Source organism: Rattus norvegicus, chromosome 6 (assembly GCF_021556685.1).
Source record: "Rattus norvegicus strain SHRSP/BbbUtx chromosome 6, alternate assembly SHRSP_T2T, whole genome shotgun sequence".
In the NCBI taxonomy this organism is placed as follows: Eukaryota; Metazoa; Chordata; class Mammalia; order Rodentia; family Muridae; genus Rattus; species Rattus norvegicus.
In genome coordinates this window covers 79,954,814-79,977,993 of record NC_141539.1, presented here as the reverse complement: position 1 = coordinate 79,977,993, position 23,180 = coordinate 79,954,814, and the positions used below count along the sequence as shown (strand labels likewise).

Genomic DNA, 23,180 nt, shown 5'->3' with positions numbered 1-23,180 from the left:
ATCCAGACCCTGTGTACCTGTTCTTTACCAGAAACATTTTTGCATGGACTGCTTCCTCCCAATGCTCCAGTCCTTTTGGACTTGCTTCTATACCACTTCCATTATTCCAACTGCTATTTTCAGCATATAGCAAACTACAGACTATCCCAAGAGCAACACATATTTTAATGGAGAACTTTTTAGATCATAGAAACAAACAAAAGTCTCTCCAAAGTTAAGGCCCACCTTAGGAGAAATGACTCATCCCTGATAATCTAGATCTGTGCTGCCCAATGTGTCCCTCTGCCACAAGCAGCAGACATTTAAATGTAAACTTGAAGGAGGATACTATTTCAAAGTAAAAAGAAATAAAAAGGTATCCTGCTGTGTTGGTGGCTCAACAGGCTAAGGCCCTCTCTGAACCACACTCCCAAGAAACTCAGAGCAGGTGTTACTGGCAGAACTGTACCCTGAAACCTCACCATCAAAGCTCTTCTATGCTGTGACAAGCAAACTGTGAGTCAGCTGCTCGCACATTCACCAAGATGAAGAGCTGATAGGAGCCAAGTCTGCAAGAGAACTTTGACATAGACGATGAGCTGTACTGGCAACATTAAGAGCTGCTACACAGGGTCAGGACAGCATCAGCAGTCAGAGCCCTGAAGGAACACACAGGGATGTGAGGGGCATCTACACTCCACCTGTGAAACCTACCCCTTGGCCAGGATCTGAATCTGTTACCTGATTGTTCAGAGGAAGACCCAGAAGGCAGTGAGGAGGCCTATTGCAGAGGAACTCCTAGGGGAGGCAGACTTGTGGCAGCTGGGGAGGGAATGCTTAGACGGAGATGAACAATTGAAACCGGGCAATTTCCATATCATCACCTGGTTATCTCTCCACTACATCTATTTCTCCTTTATTTAATACTCAGTGTCAACTCAGTCGGTCAAGTTGTTTTTGCCCTGTGCCTCTTCCCACCATCCTTACTCTTTTATGTTCCCTTTAATTTTTTTTCATTTTCCCTTTCCAGAGAACACAGACTAGCATGGTTCACAGGTCCCCATGGGTCAGACTGCTGAGAGATGGAGCTATTCTATGTCATCTAGTAGCATAATTCTATTGTTCTTTTTCTCTGGCAACCTTCAGCCAAAACTTGGCCTTGGTTCCTGTAGTTCCCCTTTCTATTTACTTCCCCTGCTCTAATTTCACTTTCTCAATCCAATATTAATTACTAGACTTATTTTCCCCCTTTTTATTTACTCCCATGGAAACGAATATATTAGGAACTATCAGTGTTTGTTTGCTCTGCAAAGTGATTGGTATTTCAAGGATTTTCTTCTTAGTTGACTATTATTCTATTTTCTCTATGGGTCTATGTCTAAACACCCAATGGTTTGAAAGAGAAGACAGTATTCTATTCTTGACACAGAGCATTAGAGATACAGCCTGGTATCCTGAACACCAGCAAAACATAGGAAAATGAAATTTCAATTTCACCCACAACCCAGTCACACATGAATGTTCTACATACTCCCATGGAATGAAGAAATGAGAGAAAAAAGCTTACCTCAACCAATGACCTAACCTCAGATGCTCAAATACCAGTGCAGAAAACACAAATAAAACCAGAACAATGCGTCTCCTAATTAATTTTAATTTGGAGACAGGGTCTTGCTATGTAAACCACAGTGGCCTCAGAATCATAGAAATCCACCGGCAAGGTACTGGAATCAATGCTATCTATACACTATGACATCTAGATCTTCTTGCATTGCTTGCTAGATTTTATGTATCTTTGTGAATGCATGTATACATGTGTGGGACATGAGTGGGCACATGTTATGGCACATTTGTAGATGTCAAAGCACAACTTTAAAGAGTCAGTTCTTCCTACCTTGCAAATGAGGATTATGAAATCACTAAGTGCTAAGAAAAATGGCAAGACATAATACATTCCTTTTAACAATAATTCTGATTATTAATACTGAAAAATTCCTAATTGAACATAGACTAGAATATTGTGTATAAAAATGAGATTCAGACATGCCTGGGAAACCAGAGGACTACTCTTTGCCCACATTTCTGACTCTAGAGGAAAACACCTAGCACCATCAGGGTCCCCTGCACTCAGGGACCCGTCTGGTTGCTGCCCTCATGGAGAGCTGAAACATACCCCTGAGGAGTGAGTTCAGGCCCAAGACCAGAGGTAAGACTAACTTTTCTGCTCCAAGTGACCTGCCTGGTGGACTTAGGACACACACCCACAGGAACAGCTGAAAGCCAGTAGACAGGAATGACTACACGCCTGAAACCAGAACACTCTGTTCCCATAACTGGCTGAAAGAGAACAGGAAAACAGGTCTACAGCACTCCTGATGCACAGGGCTTTGGACGGTCAAGCCACTCCTAGAAATAGCAGAACAAGGTCCACTGGAGACAACCTGATGGCGAGAGGCAAGCGCAGGAACCCAAACAACAGAAACCAAGACTACATCACATCATCGGAGCCCAATTCTCCCATCAAAGCAAACACTGAATATCCAAACACACCAGAAAAGCAAGATCTAGATTTAAAATCACATTTGATCATGATGATGAAGGACTTTAAGAAAGCCACAAAGGACTCCCGTAGAGAAATGCAGGAAAACACAAGTAATAAGTAGAAACTCTTGGAGAGGAAACACAAAAATCTCTGAAAGAATTACAGGAAAACACAATCAAACAGGTGAAGGAATTGAAAATGGAAATAGAAACAATAAGGAAAGCACAAAGGCACCCTAAGAGAACACAAATGCCAGCCCAGGTTACTGTATCCTGCAAAACTCTCAATTAACATAGATGGAGAAACCAAGATATTCCATGACAAAAGCAAATTTACACAATATCTTTCTACAAATCCAGCACTACAAAGGATAATAAATGGTAAAGCCCAACATAAGGAGGCAAGCTATACCCTAGAAGAAGCAAGAAACTAATCGTCTTGGCAACAAAACAAAGAGAAGAAAAGCACACAAACATAACCTCATATCCAAATATGAATATAACAGGAAGCAATAATCACTATTCCTTAATATCTCTCAACATCAATGGCCTCAACTACCCAATAAAAAGACATGGATTAACAAACTGGATACGCAATGAGGACCCTGCATTCTGCTGCCTACAGGAAGTGCACCTAAGAGACAAAGACAGACACTACCTCTTTCAAAACAACTTTCCAAGAAAATGGTCGGAAGAAGCAAGCTGGAGTAGCCATTCTAATATCAAATAAAATCAATTTTCAAGTAAAAGTCATCAAAAAAGATAAAGAAGGACACTTCATATTCATCAAAGGAAAAATCCACCAAGATGAACTCTCAATCCTAAATATCTATGCCCCAAATAAAAGGGCACCTACATACATAAAAGAAACCTTACTAAAGCTCAAAACACACATTGCACCTCACACAATAATAGTAGGAGATTTCAACACCCCACTCTCATCAATGGACAGATCATGGAAACAGAAATTAAACAGAGACGTAGACAGACTAAGAGAAGTCCTGAGCCAAACATGTTATAGAGTTATAGAACATTCTATCCTAAAGCAAAAGGATATACCTTCTTCTCAGCTCCTCATGGTACTTTCTCCAAAATTGACCATATAATTGGTCAAAAAACAGGCCTCAACAGGTACAGAAAGATAGAAATAATCCCATGCGTGCTATCAGACCACCATGGCCTAAAGCTGGTCTTCAATAACGATAAGGGAAGAATGCCCACATATACGTGGAAATTCAACAATGCTCTACTCAATGATAACCTGGTCAAGGAAGAAATAAAGAAAGAAATTAAAGACTTTTTAGAATTTAATGAAAATGAAGGTACAACATACCCAAACTTATGGGACACAATGAAAGCTGTGCTAAGAGGAAAACTTATAGTGCTGAGTGCCTGCAGAAAGAAACAGGAAAGAGCATATGTCACCTGCTTGACAACACACCTAAAAGCTCTAGAACAAAAAGAAGCAAATACACCCAGGAGGAGTAGAAGGCAGGAAATAATCAAACTCAGAGCTGAAATCAACCAAGTAGAAACAAAAAGGACCATAGAAAGAATCAACAGAACCAAAAGTTGGTTCTTTGAGAAAATCAACAAGATAGATAAACCCTTAGCCAGACTAACGAGAGGACACAGAGAATGCGTCCAAATTAACAAAATCAGAAATGAAAAGGGAGACATAACTACAGATTCAGAGGAAATTCAAAAAATCATCAGATCTTACTATAAAAGCCTATATTCAACAAAACTTGAAAATCTGCAGGAAAATGACAATTTCCTAGACAGGTACCAGGTACCGAAGTTAAATCAGGAACAGATAAACCAGTTAAACAACCCCATAACTCCTAAGGAAATAGAAGCAGTCATTAAAGGTCTCCCAACCAAAAAGAGCCCAGATCCAGACGGGTTTAGTGCAGAATTCTATCAGACCTTCATAGAAGACCTCATACCAATATTATCCAAACTATTCCACAAAATTGAAACAGATGGAGCACTACCGAATTCCTTCTATGAAGCCACAATTACTCTTATACCTAAACCACACAAAGACCCAACAAAGAAAGAGAACTTCAGACCAATTTCCCTTATGAATATCGACGCAAAAATACTCAATAAAATTCTGGCAAACCGAATCCAAGAGCACATCAAAACAATCATCCACCATGATCAAGTAGGCTTCATCCCAGGCATGCAGGGATGGTTTAATATACGGAAAACCATCAACGTGATCCATTATATAAACAAACTGAAAGAGCAAAACCACATGATCATTTCATTAGACGCTGAGAAAGCATTTGACAAAATTCAACACCCCTTCATGATAAAAGTCCTGGAAAGAATAGGAATTCAAGGCCCATACCTAAACATAGTAAAAGCCATATACAGCAAACCAGTTGCTAACATTAAACTAAATGGAGAGAAACTTGAAGCAATCCCACTAAAATCAGGGACTAGACAAGGCTGCCCACTCTCTCCCTACTTATTCAATATAGTTCTTGAAGTTCTAGCCAGAGCAATCAGACAACAAAAGGAGGTCAAGGGGATACAGATCGGAAAAGAAGTCAAAATATCACTATTTGCAGATGATATGATAGTATATTTAAGTGATCCCAACCGTTCCACCAGAGAACTAGTAAACTTGATAAACAACTTCAGCAAAGTGGCTGGGTATAAAATTAACTCAAATAAATAAGTAGCATTTGTCTACACCAAAGAGAAACAAGCTGAGAAAGAAATTGGGGAAACGACACCCTTCATAATAATCCCAAATAATGTAAAATACCTCAGTGTGACTTTAACCAAGCAAGTAAAAGATCTGTACGATAAGAACTTCAAGTCTCTGAAGAAAGAAATTGAAGAAGATCTCAGAAGATGGAAAGATCTCCCATGCTCATAGATTGGCAGGATTAATATAGTAAAAATGACCATTTTACCAAAAGCAATCTACAGATTCAATGCAACCCCCATCAAAATACCAATCTAATTCTTCAAAGGGTTAGACAGAACAACTTGCAAATTCATCTGAAATAACCAAAAACCCAAGATAGCTAAAACTATCCCCAACAATAAAAGGACTTCTGGGGAAATCACTATCCCTGAACTCAAGCAGTATTACAGAGCAATAGTGGTAAAAACTGCATGGTATTGGTACAGAGACAGACAGATAGACCAATGGAACAGAATTGAAGACCTCGAAATGAACCTACACACCTATGGGCACTTGATTTTTGACAAAGGAGCCAAAACCATCCAATGGAAAAAAGATAGCATTTTCAGCAAATGGTGCTGGTTCAACTGGAGGGCAACATGTAGAAGAATGCAGATCGATCCATGCTTATCACCCTGTACAAAGCTTAAGTCCAAGTGGATCAAGGACCTCCACATCAAACCAGACACACTCAAACTAATAGAAGAATAACTAGGGAAGAATCTGGAACACATGGGCACTGGAAAAAATTTCCTGAACAAAACACCAATGGCTTATGCTCTAAGATCAAGAATCGACAAATGGGATCTCATAATACTGCAAAGCTTCTGTAAGGCAAAGGACACCATGGTTAGGACAACACGGCAACCAACAGATTGGGAAAAGATCTTTACCAATCCTACAATAGATAGAGGCCTTATATCCAAAATATACAAAGAACTCAAGAAGTTAGACCGCAGGGAGACAAAGAACCCTATTAAAAAATGGGGTTCAGAGCTCAACAAAGAATTCACAGCTGAGGAATGCCGAATGGCTGAGAAATACCTAAAGAAATGTTCAACATCTTTAGTCATAAGGGAAATGCAAATCAAAACAACCCTGAGATTTCACCTCACACCAGTGAGAATGGCTAAGATCAAAAACTCAGGTGACAGCAGATGCTGGCGAGGATGCGGAGAAAGAGGAACACTCCTCCATTGTTGGTGGGATTGCAGACTGGTACAACCATTCTGGAAATCAGTCTGGAGGTTCCTCAGAAAATTGGACATTGAACTGCCTGAGGATCCAGCTATACCTCTCTTGGGCATATACCCAAAAGATGCCCTGACATATAAAAAAGACACGTGCTCCACTATGTTCATAGCAGCCTTATTTATAATAGGCAGAAGCTGGAAAGAACCCAGATGCCCTTCAACAGAGGAATGGATACAGAAAATGTGGTACATCTACACAATGGAATATTACTCAGCTATCAAAAATAATGACTTTATGAAATTCGTAGGCAAATGGTTGGAACTGGAAAATATCATCCTGAGTGAGGTAACCCAATCACAGAAAAACACACATGGTATGCACTCATTGATAAGTGGCTATTAGCCCAAATGCTTGAATCACCCTAGATGCACAGAACACATGAAACTCAAGACGGATGATCAAAATGTGAATGCTTCACTCCTTCTTTAAAAGGGGAAGAAGAATACCCTTGGCAGGGAATAGAGAGGCAAAGATTAAAACAGAGACTGAAGGAACACCCATTCAGAGCCTGCTCCACATGTGGCCCATACATATACAGCCATCCAATTAGACAAAAATGGATGAAGCAAAGAAGTGCAGGCCGACAGGAGCCGGATGTAGATCTCTCCCGAGAGACACAGCCAGAATACAGCAAACACAGAGGCGAATACCAGCAGCAAACCACTGAACTGAGAATAGGACCCCCGTTGAAGGAATCAGAGAAAGAACTGGAAGAGCTTGAAGGGGCTCGAGACCCCATATGTACAACAATGCCAAGCAACCAGAGCTTCCAGGGACTAAGCCACTACCTAAAGACTATACATGGACTGACCCTGGACTCTGACCTCACAGGTAGCAATGAATATCCTAGTAAGAGCACCAGTGGAAGGGGAAGCCCTGGGTCCTGCTAAGACTGAACCCCCAGTGAACTAGATTGTTGGGGGGAGGGCGGCAAGGGGGGGAGGGCGGCAAGGGGGGGAGGATGGGGAGGGGAACACCCATAAAGAAGGGGAGGGGGAAGGGGGATGTTTGCCCGGAAACCGGGAAAGGGAATAACACTCGAAATGTATATAAGAAATACTCAAGTTAATAAAAAAAAGAAAGAAAGAAATGATAAGGAAGTGTAGGCTTTAATTTTTCAATGCCTATTTTTAATGATGCTTATTAAATGCTTTAACCTCCCGACTAGCCCATCACCCAACAGATTTAGTATAAAAGGAAGGTTATAATATTATGGGGAAGTGGACCTGTTTTGAAATGGTTCTTTGGAGCAAACCCCATCTCTTTGTCGGGAAATCAGCAGTTCGGTTCACAGGTCAGTGGGTCATCCCCCTTGCAAACACTTCACAGATATATCAGCAGTCCAGTTAGGTAGGGTCAGGATAGCAGCAGTCGTGGCATGACCTAGCAAGAACAGCTAGGGCTCAGCTCAGCACAAGTCAGCAGGAGGGACCAGGGCCCTCTGCCAATTGGTCCAAGTCTGAGGAAGCAGCAAGACGCTGCAGGAACTTCTCAAGAAATTTTTGTTTGTTTGTTTGTTTGTTTTTGTTTTTGGTGCATTTCTCTCTATGCAGTCAAATCAATAATTCACGTAAGGGGAACCAATACATGTATGTCGTTAGCTTTAGCAAAACATTCTTTCACCTGTGTCTTCCTAAAAGAAATGTTCCTCTGTGTGTCTGCTTTAGCAAAATACCCTTGTGTTCACTTTAGGGAAAGTCCTTCAATGTGTTTGCCCCAGCACAACACCATTTGACACAACTGACTTTCCCACTTCATACCCCCCTTTCTGTTTAGGAATCATCCTCTTCTCTATACACAATAGAAATAAGTATAAGAACCATCACATTTTCAATTAATGGCTATGTATGATATAGTTGAACCATAGTCTAACAAAGCCACCTTAAATTTCTATCAATATATAATAATTAAAAATACTTTAAATTTCTATCAATACAGAATATAATAATTAAAAACCCTAAATTTCTATTAATATAGAATACAATAGTTAAGCAAAGCCTTGCACTTCTATTCATGTACAGTAACTAAAACAAAACTACTTTAAATTATCAATATGCAACAATTAAACAAAACAACTTACCATCCTAGATGATAACACCCATAACACACCAAGTGACCAAATCACTCACCCCAATTTAAGGGATTGGGACTATGGTCTTCTTTCCTTGCTGAATTGGGGTGAAGAATTCCTTTTTGGGCCCCAAGGGAAAAAAACGGTTAGTCTGAAAAAAGCTAGCTGTTGCATTTATTGCCCAGTCCCTATATTTACCCAGTCTCTGTACTGTCTTTCCAGTCTCTGTATTATCTAGTCTGTGTTTATCCAGTCTCCGTGTGATCAGTCATTAGGATTAGCCCTTTTGAAGTTGATCTGTATGACTTTCAGGAGAAATCATTAACAGACAATTTGTAAACCACGTGGGCTATTTGCTATGGAAAGCGTCCATCTGCCAGATGTCATTTCTTTTGGTACCCTGAGGATTACTACTAGCAGGCAATAGAGTTCGGTTGTATAAAGAACAAGTAGGAAATTTTTTAATTATTTTTTTGGCTTGTTGTTAAGCGATGGAATTTTTTTTCTTTAAACCTTCCCCATTAACATGTTTCTCATGAAAATTTGAGGCTTCTAATGCATTTCTTATTATTAATTGGTTAATTTCATCATTTCCTTGAGCTAATGGGCCTAGTAAACCTGTATGAGACTGAATATCAGTAATATATAATGGATAATTTCTACTTCTGATAGCCTGTTTTAATTTTATAAATAACAAGGTTAATTCTGAGTTAACAGGTACAAATTCAGCTATCTGTATATGCAAAACGGCTCTGCATATAAAGCATCAGTAATTATGTTAAGAGATTCAGGATAGTCTAAAAATACCATAAGGATAACATACAATTCTGATATTTGAACTGATATTTATGGACATTTGACCACCTTGCTTTTTTCATCTGACTTACCACTATCTTGTTTACAACAGTATAAAATGTGTGCCTCTGCAATTGTTCTCTTTACCATATTTGAAAGAATCCAATTAGTTCTCTTTATAAACTGTATATATTTGCTTTTTGTATATTTGTTATTAATTTCACCCACGAAGTACAACCTTTTTGCCAATCTTCACTGATCACCCATAAAGGCATAATCTTAGCATATTTGTAAGAGGTACTAAAATTTCAGCTGAATTTGTTCCTGCCTATTGACATAGTCTTATTCTACCTTTTATAATTAATTCAGAAATTTTCTCTCTATATGTCTTCAATTTTTTACTTTGTTTATGAGCTACTAAAATCCATTCTAAAATACTATCTTCTTACCTTGGCATAATGAGTCTAGTAGGCGAATGAGTTGAAGGTAAAATGACCAGAATACAATCAAGTTTTGGATCAATTCAATCCACAAATTACTCTTGCAGTCTTTGTACTACAGGAGTTTAGTCTTTTTCTGCTTCAGCTGTTAGAAATTGTGGGCTATTTACATTTGAATCTCCTTATAATGTTTGAAACAAATTACTTAACTTATATGTACTTAATTCAATTGTCAACCTTAGTCAGTTAATATGTCCCATTAATTTTTGAAAATTGTTAAGAGTTTGCAATTGGTCCCTATAGATACCTGTACCTTTTATGGTCAAATTTTTTGTTGACTGATTTTATACCCCAAATAACTAAGTGAAACTCCTTTTTGTATTTTTTGAAGCAATCTATAACCCCCAGCATGGCAGATTTTTTTGTGTGCTATCTTAAGTATATTCTCTAAAACATCTTTGTCAAAATCAGCCAACAGAATATTATCCATATAATAATAAATGATAGACCAAGGAAATTGTTTACAAATTATTTCTAATGGTTGTTGCACAAAATACTGACATAAAGTTGTACTACTTAACACTACCTGCCATTGGTATTTCTTTAGTGGTTAACTATTATTCAAAGTACTGAAAAACCAAATCTTTTCCTATCTTTGCCATGCAAGGGTATTGAGAAAAAACAATCTTTCAAATCTATTATTATTATAGGCCATGATTTTTGTAACAAAGATGATAAAGGAAGTCTGAGCTATAAAAGACCCATTGGCTGAATTACTTTGTTACCTGCTCTTAAATCCATTATCAACCTTCATTTTCCTGATTTCTTTTTTACAACAAACAGAAGAAAATTCCATAGACTGGTAGACTTCTATATGTTGAGCCTCTAGCTGCTCTTGTACTGGTTGTTCAAGTGCCTCCAATTTTTCTTTTATGGGCCTCTGCTCTTGTCAGAAAGGCTGGTTTGATAACAATTTTAGGGGTTGTTGGTATGTCAGCAGTGGCCCCTTTTATAAATTTAGAAACAGTCCTGAGTGCCCTGTTTTTTGACCATGGTCACAGCTTTCAATTATTCTCTATATCACCTGCATCAATACCTTCCCCAAGAGCAACTACCATATCACCCCTATGGTGAGACTATCTGGAGTTATCTTTGGCTGACTTCTTGCTTGTGATTACTCATGAATGAGTTGACTAACACCTATCTTTGTTTTTAGTTAAGACATGTTTCATATTCTGCCATGTTTCTCCACTTACACATATGTCCTTACAGACTGTCCAAGCCTGAAGAAAATGTGATGAGTCAAACTGTACTAGAAGCTCGCCATCTAAGCATTTGTGGTTATCATTTAACTTTATAGAATTGATCATGCTTTCTGCTGCTTGCCTTTAAAAGACACTGAGAAAATATACTTGCTGTTTGTGTACTATTGACCCACAGCCCTCCTATATCTGTCTCTTACATCTTCTTTCTGCCTTTTTGGTTTCCTATAATCATCCTCACTCCCCCAGTTGTGATTTTCATGTTAATTGACTGGCAGTCTCCAGCAAGTGGTGCCCATTGTAAAGGCTCCACTAAGGGGAACACAGTGAAGGAAACTGCTAGAAGTGAAGTGCTAAGGAAAAGTGAAAGTGTTGGCAGTGGTGAGTAATGGTCAGGAGTAAAAGACATAGGAAAACATAGATAAGAGAGCTGAAAAGTAAGGAAGTCAAAAAAGGTAAGAGTGCTCAGTAAAAACGAAAGACAGACAAAAGGAAAAGATAAAAGAAAGAAGAAACAAGAAAAATGGGAAACATTGGCTTGCTTTTTGTACATATGCTCAGAGATATGTCTAGAGCATGGGGAGCTAAAAGAAGCCAGAAGCAGTAGCTCAAGTTTTTAGATTTTGTAGAGGAAATAAGCCCTTGGTTCCCTGAAAAGAGGACCATAAATTTAGAAACTTGGATAAAGGTAGGACAAAATATGTATGATCATTATGATACCAATAGGCCTGAGAAAATCCAAAATCGAAGACACTTTTAGCTTGTGGGCTTTAATTAAGGACAGCCTGGACACTAGACATGAGAAGGAATTGGTCCAAGTGATATTAGATCCTCCAGCAGTGATTAGATAAGCCCAAATTAAATAAAGATAGTGCTTCCAAGCCGACTACACCTTCTCTTTATGAGGATACTAAAAAGGCTATAACAACACTGAAAGAGGAACCTCTTGATCCAGAGAAAGAAGACTTAGAGGAAGAAGCTGCAAAGTATCATAATGAGGATTGTTTGTAGAAACTCATAGACATAAGGGTAAGGATGAAAAAAAAGAGCAACTTCAACAATTCATGCAAGGTCTTACTCATATAATGGGGAAAAATTAGGGAAGTTGCAGACTGAAGAAAAGGAGGAGGATATTATTGTGCCTAGTATTTTAGCAGTTGTATATCCACCTATGAAGAGACAGAATCCTTTAGTGACATTGATGAACATTGGGTGGGGGTGGCGGTGGAGGAAAGGCTCTTGCTCTTTATTTTCCCATCTTTATTAAATTGGGTATTTCTTATTTATATTTCAAATGTTATTCCCTTTCCCAGTTTGCAGGCCAACATCCCCCTTACCCCTTTCTCTCCCCTTCTACATGGGTGTTCCCCTCCCCATCCTCCACCCATTACCGCCCTCCCCACAAGAATCCCGTTCACTAGGGGGTCCAGCCTTGGCAGGACCAAGGGCTTCCCCTTCCACTGGTGCTCTTACTAGGCTATTCATTGCTATCTATGCAGTTGGAGACCAGAGTCAGTCCATGTATAGTCTTTGGGTAGTGGCTTAGTCCCTGGAAGCTCTGGTTGGTTAGCATTGTTGTTCATATGGGGTCTTAAGCCCCTTCAGCTCTTTCAGTCCTTTCTCTGATTCCTTCAATGGGGGTCCCGTTCTCAGTTCAGTGGTTTAATGATGGCATTCGCCTATGTATTTGCCATATTCTGGCTGTGTCTCTCAGGAGAAATCTATATCTGGTTCCTGTCAGCCTGCACTTCTTTGCTTCATCCATCTTATCTAGTTTGGTGGCTGTATATGTATGGGCCACATGTGGGGCAGGCTCTGAATGGGCGTTCCTTCAGCCTCTGTTCTAAACTTTGCTTCCCTATTCCTTCGCAAGGGTATTCATGTTCCCCTTTTAAAGAAGGAGTGAAGCATCCGCATTTGGATTATCCTTCTTGAGTTTCATGTGTTCTGTACATCTAGGGTAATTCGAGCTAATATCCACTTATCAATGAGTGTATACCATGTGTGTTTTTCTGTGGTTGGGTTACCTCACTCAGGATGATATTTTCCAGTTCCATCCATTTGCCTATGAAATTCATAAAATAAAAAAGAAATTATGTCTTTATTGTAGGCAGGATTGCAACATGCTCTAGAAATACAAGGATTTTGTTTACAGTGCCCTGTTTTTGAGGAGCATGATGCACAGGACAATCTTGTTAGAATTCATTTACCTATACTTTTTTTTAAATAGTTGAAGAAATTAAAGGCTGAATGAGCCCAATATAGGCCTACCTCTCCTTTCACTATGGCTATACTTGAGAATTTAGCTGCAGATGCTTTACCTTTAGTGATTGGTAACCGCTGGCTAGAGTTTGCTTAAGTGGAGAAGGCTAATTTACTTTGGAAAACAGAATTTGTTGAGCATTGTCAGTCAGTGAACTGCTGAACCAAATGTCTGTGCTAATAATGCTGGGGTACATTATGAAATGCTGGCCAGAGAAGGACGATATGTAGGGACATCCCAGCAGTTGATGTACATAACCCTGGAGTCTATGCACAGATTAGCACTGTTGTGAGTAAGGCTTGGGGTGCTTTACCTACTGCATCAAGACATATCAAAAAGAAGACAAGGGCCAGATGAGCCTTTTCAGAAATTTGTGGATCGACTTCTGAAAGCTGATGCCAGAATTTTTCATAATTCTGATGATGACCTTTTACTAGTAAAGCAGCTAGCATATGAAAATGCAAACCCTGCTTGTCAAGCACCAATTCACCCACACAGAAAGAATGGAGATATTTCTGAATATATCCATTTATGTACAGATATAGGACTATCCAATACTCAAGGATTGGCTATGGCTGCTGCCTTGCAGAGAAAAACTATTAAACAAATTTTGTTTCAGCAACAAAAGCCTCAAAATTTTTTTAGATATTCTGGGCATCCAAGGAAATGTTTTGGATGTGGAAAAAATAAGGCATCAAACAAAGCAATGTCCAGAGAGTGGTGATAAGGTAAAGTCTAATATTGCTCACATAAAGGATTCAGGCTTGTGTCCCCATAATAAAAGAGAAAAACATTTGGGCTAAGGAGTGCAAATCTAAGAGAGATAACCTGGGTAACGTACTTCCTTCAGGAAATAGGGGGAGGGGGCAGCCCCAGGCCTTGGAACAATGCTATGGGGAAACACAATATGTCCCACAGCAAGGAAATCCATTTGAGGCCTCTGTCGAGCCACCCCAGGAAGCACAGGATTGGACCTTGGTCCCTCCAGCTATTCATTACTGACCCCTGAAATGGGTGTGCAAACATTGCCTACTGGCGTCTGTGGTCCTATCCCCCAGGGAACAGTAAGTTTATTGTTAGTAACCCCACGAGCAATTGACTCAGAATATGGAGGAGAAATAAAAATTATGACCTCCTCTCCTGGGACCATATCTGTATTGTAACCAGGGCAGAGAATAGCTCAATTATTCTTATTACTCATAATAAATTCACACAATAGAAGCAAAATAAAACACTGAGGGAATGCTGGTTTTGGATCCTCTGATGCCTATTGGGTGCGGACTATTTCTTTTTAATGATTAGAGCTTATTTTAAAAATTAATGGGAAATTTTTTCTAGTCTTTTAGATACTGGCACATGTGTCATTGCTGCTGAACAATGGCCTAAACAGGCCACTATGACTCAACTACAAGGGATGGGGCAAAGTCAAATCTCTGAACAAAGCAATGATCTCTTAAATTGGGAGGACTTATTATGAGGGGCATAGTGGCAACTTCAGCCATCTATTGTTGCTGGACTGCCTCTCAATTTATGGGGAAGGGATATTATGAAAGAAATGGGTGTTGTGCTATTTAACCCTAATGATGTAATCATGCAACAAATGTTTAACAAGGGCTTTTACCAACAAAGCCAGGGCAGAAAGGACCCTATTATACCTGGAACGTGGAGATCCTGAACCTGGTTAGGGTATCTTCAGTAGAGGTCATTGACTGACCTGCTAACCATGGTGATAACATTACCTGGGTCACTGATTCACCTGTATGGTAGATCAGTGACCTCTTGATGTAGAAAAAGAAATACTGCGGTAGAACAGCTAGAGCAGGAGCAACTTAACAGCAGTCTTATTGAACTCTCCAATTCTCCTTTGAACTCTCCTATATTTGCAATTAAAAAGAAGTCTTGGAAGTGGAGACTATTGCAAGATCTAAGAAAGGTCAATGAAACTATGGAATTAATGGAGGCTTTACAACCCAGATTACCTATACCCTCTGATCTTCCCTCTAATATTTGTAAGATTATACTAGATTTAAAGGATTGCTTTTATAGCACTATCCTTCATCCCCAAGATTTCGAACAATTTGCCTTTAATGCCCCATCTACCGACTTTAAAGAACCTGTGAGAAGATACCACTGGAAAGTTTTACCATAGGGAATGGCTAATAGATCTGCTTTATGCCAAAAGTTTGTAGCTCAAGCAATTGCCAGTGTTAGATATATTTACATGTGTCTATAGTTTACTATATGGATGCTATATTTTTAGCTGAAAATCAAGGTTCTTTGCTGCATGCCTATGTCCAATTACTGCAAGCATTGAAGGAAAAGGGGTTGACTGTTGCTCCAGAGAAAATTCATCATGAGCCCCTCTATAAATATTTGGGACACCAATTATACCCCAAAACTATTTTACCTCAAAAAACACAGCTGAGAAAAGATAAAATAAAAACTTTAAATGATTTTCAGAAACTATTAGGATTGTTTGGCTTAGATCAATTCTTAAAGATAACTATGGATGAATTACAGCTATTATTCAACATCTTAAAAGGAGATTATGATCCTTTATCTCCATGGTTTATAACTGAGGAAGGATGTCAAGTATTATATTTAGTTGAAAAGGCTATATAACAAGTAACTCATTGTATTGACTATGCTGGGCCATGGGTAGCTTACATTTTACACATATGCCTACTGCAGTGTTGTGGAAGAATGGCACATTACTCTGGTTACATCTATTGGTCTCTCCTGCTTAAGTAGTTACTCCTTACTATGAAGGGGTCGCCATGTTAGTGGAACTAACCAGGGGAGAATCATGCAAATATTTTGGAAAGGATTTCAAAGAAATCCTTGAACCTTTTACTGAATTGCAAATTGATTGGCTATATCAAAGTATGGAGAGTTGGCTTATGATATTTACCAATTTTCAGGAAAAAATGACAATCATTATCCTTGCCATAAATTGTTACAATTTGCTAGGGTTCATGAGTTCATATTTGCCCATAATTTGAGCACTACGCCTATAAAATAAGCTGCTTTAGTCTTTACTGATGGATCTTCTAATAGAAGAGCTGCCTATATATTGGATTTGAAAAGTAACCTTCTGTGGGATGTCACAGGTGAGACAGGTACAAGATAGAATGAGGCCTGTCATTGGCCGAGAAGGATGGTTGCGAGAAAAGTTTGAGGAAAGGGGAAGAGATGGGAATGGAATGGAGGAGGAGAGGAGACGGGGAGAGTTGCCACCGAGAGAGAACATGGAGTCTGACATTAATATTGTAACACACTGTACCTTTACAGGTTGTTATGAATGTTCTTAAGGGATGGATGTGTACAGGGCTTTGTATGTGTAGATGGGCAATTATATCTTATCAATTAGATCAGAGGTTATTGTGTTGTGTGCTCTTTCATGTGGCGATTTCAGTTTAAGAGAATTTGTGGCGGCTGGAACACTGAGCTGCTATGGAATTAGGATGTATATTTCTGCCATGGTGGCAGCCTGCTTTGGGAACTGGATGGGCAGAGAGATTGTTGCCAGGCTTAGAGAGAGGCCTTCTGCAGTGTGGTATGGGATGGAGCAAAGCGGGTGAGAGGCTGTGCTGACTGAGACTAAGATATCTACTAGATATCTTGGGACTCTGTGGTGCCAGATCAAGTGTGGGTAAAAGAAAACCATTTATTATAATTTTACAATGACAACTTTCTCATTTTAATTTCTGTATACAGACAGCCAGCCCATTGCTCAAGTTTTACCAATGCCAGAGCCTGTCTTTTATCTAAATTCTCAGAATAGTCAAATTGTATAATTGTTTCAGAAAATTCAATCTAGCATGGGGAACAGAAAACATCCATATTATGTGGGGCACATCAAGGCCCATACCAACCTCCCTGGCCCCCTGTCTGAGGGAAATTCAGCAGCAGATACATTAACTTGTGTTGCTGCTATTTCTCTAACAAAATTTGAAGTTGTTCAATGATCACATGCTCTTCATCACCAAAATAGCAAGAGTTCAAGCAGGCAATTTCAAATTTCTCAAGAAGCTACTTGAACCATTGTTAAACAATGTTCTCAATGTCCACAACCTTCTATATCCCATTATAGTGTGAATCCACAAGGACTGCTGCCTAATCAACTTTGGCAAATTATTCATATTCTCACTTTGGGAAGCTAAAGTATATTCATGTCACAATAGATACATATTCAGGATTTATATAGGCATCTGTCTTGACAGGAGGAGCTATTAAACATCTTACAACTCATTGTTTAAAATGCTTTGCTATTTTGGGCATTCCTAAAATCATAAAACTCGACAATGGCACTAGATATACATGTAAAGTCTTTCAAACCTTTTGTCAGCAATTCAATATTTTCCATAAAACAGGAATTCCCTATAACGCATGAGGGCAAGGAAGTGGAAAGATCTCATAGAGTACTGAAACAACAAGTGCTAAAGATAAAGGGGGGAAGTATACTCCCCTACACCATATAACTATCTTTATCATGCTCTATTTATTTTAAAAACCAGCAGCTGAACATTTCTGGCACCCTCAAACCCAACAAGATTTTGCAGATGGAAATATCCTTTGACAGAATTATGGCATGGGTCTGACTCCATATTGATATGGGGATGAGACCACAATGTGTTTTTTCACAGGATGCTGAAAATGCCAAGTGGCTGCCAGAGTGATTGGTGAGACATGCTGATGTTGGGACAAAGGACCATGATCTTGCTGAGTGCCCTGACAATGGCGATAAGGAAGCTGTACTGAGCACGTGTTCCTGATTCACCTTTGCTACATACTTCTTTATGGTCAAGTCCAGAAGTACTTGTGATCTCTGATAGTACTCATCTGTTAGGGTTTCCTTGGTCTGAGAGTAAAAGTATTGCAAATTAGTGAATTACACTGCTATGGGTCAGGGCTTACCTATTTGTTTTTCTAGAAATAGAACCAATGCTGGATGTGTTTCTGTGGACCCTCAGACTCAGAATAAGAATATCTCTAAGACTGTAGTGTAACACATTAACATAGGAGTACCTATATCCCAGACTGGACAAGCTGCCTTGCCTCAGGCTTTTAGACTTTGTGAGACAGAGAACACGGAGACTGTGGAACCTGCCTTCAAAAAAAATCAATCAAATGGAAAAGTTGTTAAAATGACCCTCCTCTTTCCTTTAATGTGACTAATTGTTCCAACTCAACCAGAGACTGGTCTGGAAATCAATCCAGTATGGGACAAATGGAAAATGACAGTGGGCATTTGGAGTGCTGGTTGTGAACATTTTCAAACTTATTTGGAAATTGGCAGTAAACTTGCATGATATTTTGTTTGCTGTGGATAAAAATTGAACAGGTTCTGGGGTTAAGGAAAATGTGACATTCTTTGTTACCCCTCTTAATCTTTTATTAATGGGAATGTTACCAGTTATTGGCTCTGATAATGAGTTCAATGTCTCTTGTCTTTTGTCCAATTGTGTTTCCGCACTGGTGTTCAATCTGTAATGGTTGTATACCAAACAGCTTTTGTGAAGATTTCTGTAAACCTATCTGAACCTTGGTATTCTGAAAGGGCTTACAAATATTAGAAGAATTAGATCATGGTCTTGCAAGGAGCAAACATATGGTTGGGCTGATCACTGTCGGTGTTGTTGCTCTCATAACTCTTATAGCCAGCACTACTACCTCTGCATTGACTTTAGCAAAAGAGGTACAAAAAGCTAGTTACATTAACCATCTTGCAGAAAATGTAACCAATGCCCTGTGTATATGAGAAGATTTGGATAGACTGCTAGAGCAAAGAATAGATACATTATATGATATAGTGCAGGTCATGGGAGATGAGGTACAAGGAATGAAAGTCAGAAGCTATTTGGGATGCCATCCTCTATATCTTTGGATTTGTATAGCTCAAAAAAAATGTGTAAAAAGAATCAGCATAACTGAAAGTGAAAGGGCACCTTCAGGGTTTTTGACATAATATGAATACTTCTTTAGATTTGTTAGCCCTGGATAAGGATGTTATAAGTTTAAGAAATGCAAAACCTTTGTTTTTTTGATGCTGCTGGCATTGCAAATGATATTCTGAAAAAGTTACAGGCTGTTTTTCCCTCATGATCCTCATTTACATCTCTCTTATTGGGTGTAGCAGGACTTGGCTTTGCAATACTTTGTATGGCATGTCTAATACATGTTCTTTTGAGAGGAATCATCAGAGCTTTTACAGATGTCAAATCCGAATTACATTGGTTCAAGCTCCAACAACTTCCCTAGCAGAAGTTGGTAGTCAATGATGAATAATCATATTGAAAACCTTCTCAATGTAAGACAGTCCATGAATACAAGAATTCATATGCCAATGATGGATAAGAACTGTGTTTTCCAGTGGCAACCTAAGACAGCACTGATAAAGTACCTCTTATACACACACACACACACACACACACACACACACACACAAAATTGGGTAACATTCTCTCACAGGTGGATCAACCTAAGACAGGATATGACTGCTTGTACCAACCGATGACAGGTAATGAGGTAAGGCCCAGACTTCTTGAGGGGATGCCTAAGACAGGCACAGTCTTTCCACGCCAATAGCTGAGACAGCTTTGGCTTATATAGATAAAAACAAGGAACATGTGGGGAGCACTTCTGTAGTTAACTTTGGCTGACTTTTTCTTGTGACTAATCATGAATGAGTCTGTCAACATCTGTCTTTGTTTTTAATTAAGACATGTGTTATACCTTGCCAACTTCCTCTTTTTGCACATACATCCTTGAGAGACTGTTCTAGCCTGAAAGAAATGACCTTAGTCAAACACAGATAATGTGTACCATAAACTTGCCCTTGAAGCATTTGTGGTCATTGTTTTTCTTACTGGAATTGGTCATGCTTTGTGTTGCTTGACTTTAAAAGACACAGAGAATACACTTGCTCACTGGCATGGTATTCACCAGCTTCTCTCCCATACCTGTCTTTTGCATCTTCTGGCTCCCTTTTCTATAATCATCCTCACTACCCCAGTTGTGCTTTTCCCACTGACTGTACCAGCTGGCACCAGCACCTAAGCCGCATTGGGCACCACCTGTAGTCTTTAATTTTTTCCCAATTCCTACTTTTAATAATGGTTCTTCAACACTTTAACCTCCCTTCTCTCCCTACATCAGAGGTAATGGGAAAGAAAGGTTATTGGGATATGGGGCAACTGGACCTGTTTTTCAAATGGTTCTTTGGAGCAAATCCCATTTGTTTTGTCAGGAAATTGGCAGTTCAGTTCACAGGTCAACAGCAGCAGCTCAATTGACTTGCAAACACTTCACAGATATATCAGCAGTCTAGTTCAGCAGTGTTGGGATTGCGGCAGTGGTGGCATGACCTAGCAGAGATCAGCCAAATCAGCATGAGTCAGTAGGAGGAACCATAACCACTAGAGATACCAGGGGAAATTACTGACTATGCCTCTCTCAGCAAAGTGGAGATCAAGAAGTATTATCAAGCTAGCTATCCTAGCAAGCCAAGCTCCCATTGGGTAACACAAATTGGGCAGCCCCATTGTCCATTGAGTCCTATTTATACTCCCTCCAAATGTCACATGTCCTCCACTGGTCTTGCCTCACCACATGTCTTGCTTCAGCATGTGAATCTGTCTTAGCAAAATTCCACATGAGTCTGTATCAGGTGACATCACTCTGCCAATTGGTCCAAGTCCGAGGAAGAGGCAAGAAGTTGAAGAAACCTCTTGAGCAGGTTTTGGTATGTCTCTCTCTAGAGAGTCAAATCAAATAGAGCGCAACAGTGCATGTAAGTCAAACCAGTGTATGTCATTAGTGAAGATTCCTTCAGCACTCATCTTTTTACCTGCTTGCTTTAGCAAAACATCCTTTCACTTGTGTCTGCTTAAGGAAAACACTCCTTCACATGTTAGTCCCAACACAACACCATGTGTCACAACTGACTTTCCAAAGAATCCTTAAGTTTTCACTCCAAAGAAGGTCACTTCATACTGATTAAAGGAACAAACCGTCAAGAGGACAATACAATTTGAAATACACTGAACACAGGTGCAACAAATTTCTTTTTTTTTTTTTTTTGGTTCTTTTTTTCGGAGCTGGGGACCGAACCCAGGGCCATGCGCTTCCTAGGCAAGCGCTCTACCACTGAGCTAAATCCCCAACCCAACAAATTTCATAACACAAATTCTACTAACTACTGACTACAAAAAAAAAAATCACAGATTAACCCCAGGGCAATAATAAAAGATGACTTCAATACCTCACCTCAACCAATAGAAAGATAATCCTGAAGAAAAACAGCTAATCAGAGAAACATCAGAATTAAATAATATCATAGAGCAAATAAACCCTTAAAAACATATAAAATGACCGGAAGTCCCACACCCGCGGATCCCGGCCCGCAGCAGCTCTCTGCTCCCAGACCCGGTGAGAGAGAGACCCAACCGCCTGGTCAGGTGGGCACTCCTGAGGCTGCAGAGCGGAAGAGACCACCAACACTGCTCACCCCTGCCCACATCCCTGGCCCAAGAGGAAACTGTATAAGGCCTCTGGGCTCCCGTGGGGGAGGGCCCAGGAGCGGCAGGACTTCTGCGCCTGAGACACCGCCGGAACCTGAAAGAAACAGACCGGATAAACAGTTCTCTGCACCCAAATCCCGTGGGAGGGAGAGCTAAACCTTCAGAGAGGCAGACAAGCCTGGGAAACCAGAAGAGACTGCTCCCTGCACACACATCTCGGACGCCAGAGGAAAAAGCCAAAGACCATCTGGAACCCTGGTGCACTGAAGCTCCCGGAAGGGGCGGCACAGGTCTCCCTGGTTGCTGCCGCTGCAGAGAGCCCCTGGGCAGCACCCCACGAGCGAACCTGAGCCTCGGGACCACAGGTAAGACCAAATTTTCTGCTGCAAGAAAGCTGCCTGGTGAACTCAAGACACAGGCCCACAGGAACAGCTGAAGACCTGTAGAGAGGAAAAACTACAGGCCGGAAAGCAGAACACACTGTCCCCATAACTGACTGAAAGAGAGGAAAACAGGTCTACAGCACTCCTGACACACAGGCTTATAGGTCAGTCTAGCCACTGTCAGAAATAGCAGAACAAAGTAACACTAGAGATAATCTGATGGCGAGAGGCAAGCGCAGGAACCCAAGCAACAGAAACCAAGACTGCATGCCATCATCGGAGCCCAATTCTCCCGCCAAAACAAACATGGAATATCCAAACACACCAGAAAAGCAAGATCTAGTTTCAAAATCATATTTGATCATGATGCTGGAGGACTTCAAGAAAGACATGAACACACTTAGGGAAACACAGGAAATCATTAATAAACAAGTAGAGGCCTACAGAGAGGAATGGCAAAAATCCCTGAAGAATTCCAGGAAAACACAATCAAACAGATGAAGGAATTAAAAATGGAAATAGAAGCAATCAAGAAAGAACACATGGAAACAACCCTGGATATAGAAAACCAAAAGAAGAGACAAGGAGCTGTAGATACAAGCTTCACCAACAGAATACAAGAGATGGAAGAGAGAATCTCAGGAGCAGAAGATTCCATAGAAATCATTGACTCAACTGTCAAAGATAATGTAAAGCGGAAAAAGCTACTGGTCCAAAACATACAGGAAATCCAGGACTCAATGAGAAGATCAAACCTAAGGATAATAGGTATAGAAGAGAGTGAAGACTCCCAGCTCAAAGGACCAGTAAATATCTTCAACAAAATCATAGAAGAAAACTTCCCTAACCTAAAAAAAGAGATACCCATAGGCATACAAGAAGCCTACAGAACTCCAAATAGATTGGACCAGAAAAGAAACACCTCCCGTCACATAATTGTCAAAACACCAAACGCACAAAATA

The 23,180-nt window shown here is 39.9% G+C and overlaps 1 long non-coding RNA gene across 1 annotated transcript in view; it reads left to right on the top strand.

Moving 5' to 3' along the window:
- Positions 1–21,520, top strand: part of LOC148005253 (uncharacterized) — a 78,844-nt gene extending 57,324 nt beyond the window's left edge. The window contains exon 4 of the long non-coding RNA XR_015623042.1: positions 17,959–21,520. This is a non-coding gene — a long non-coding RNA (uncharacterized LOC148005253). The remainder of the gene's footprint in view (positions 1–17,958) is intronic.
- Positions 21,521–23,180: the final 1,660 nt, after the last annotated feature.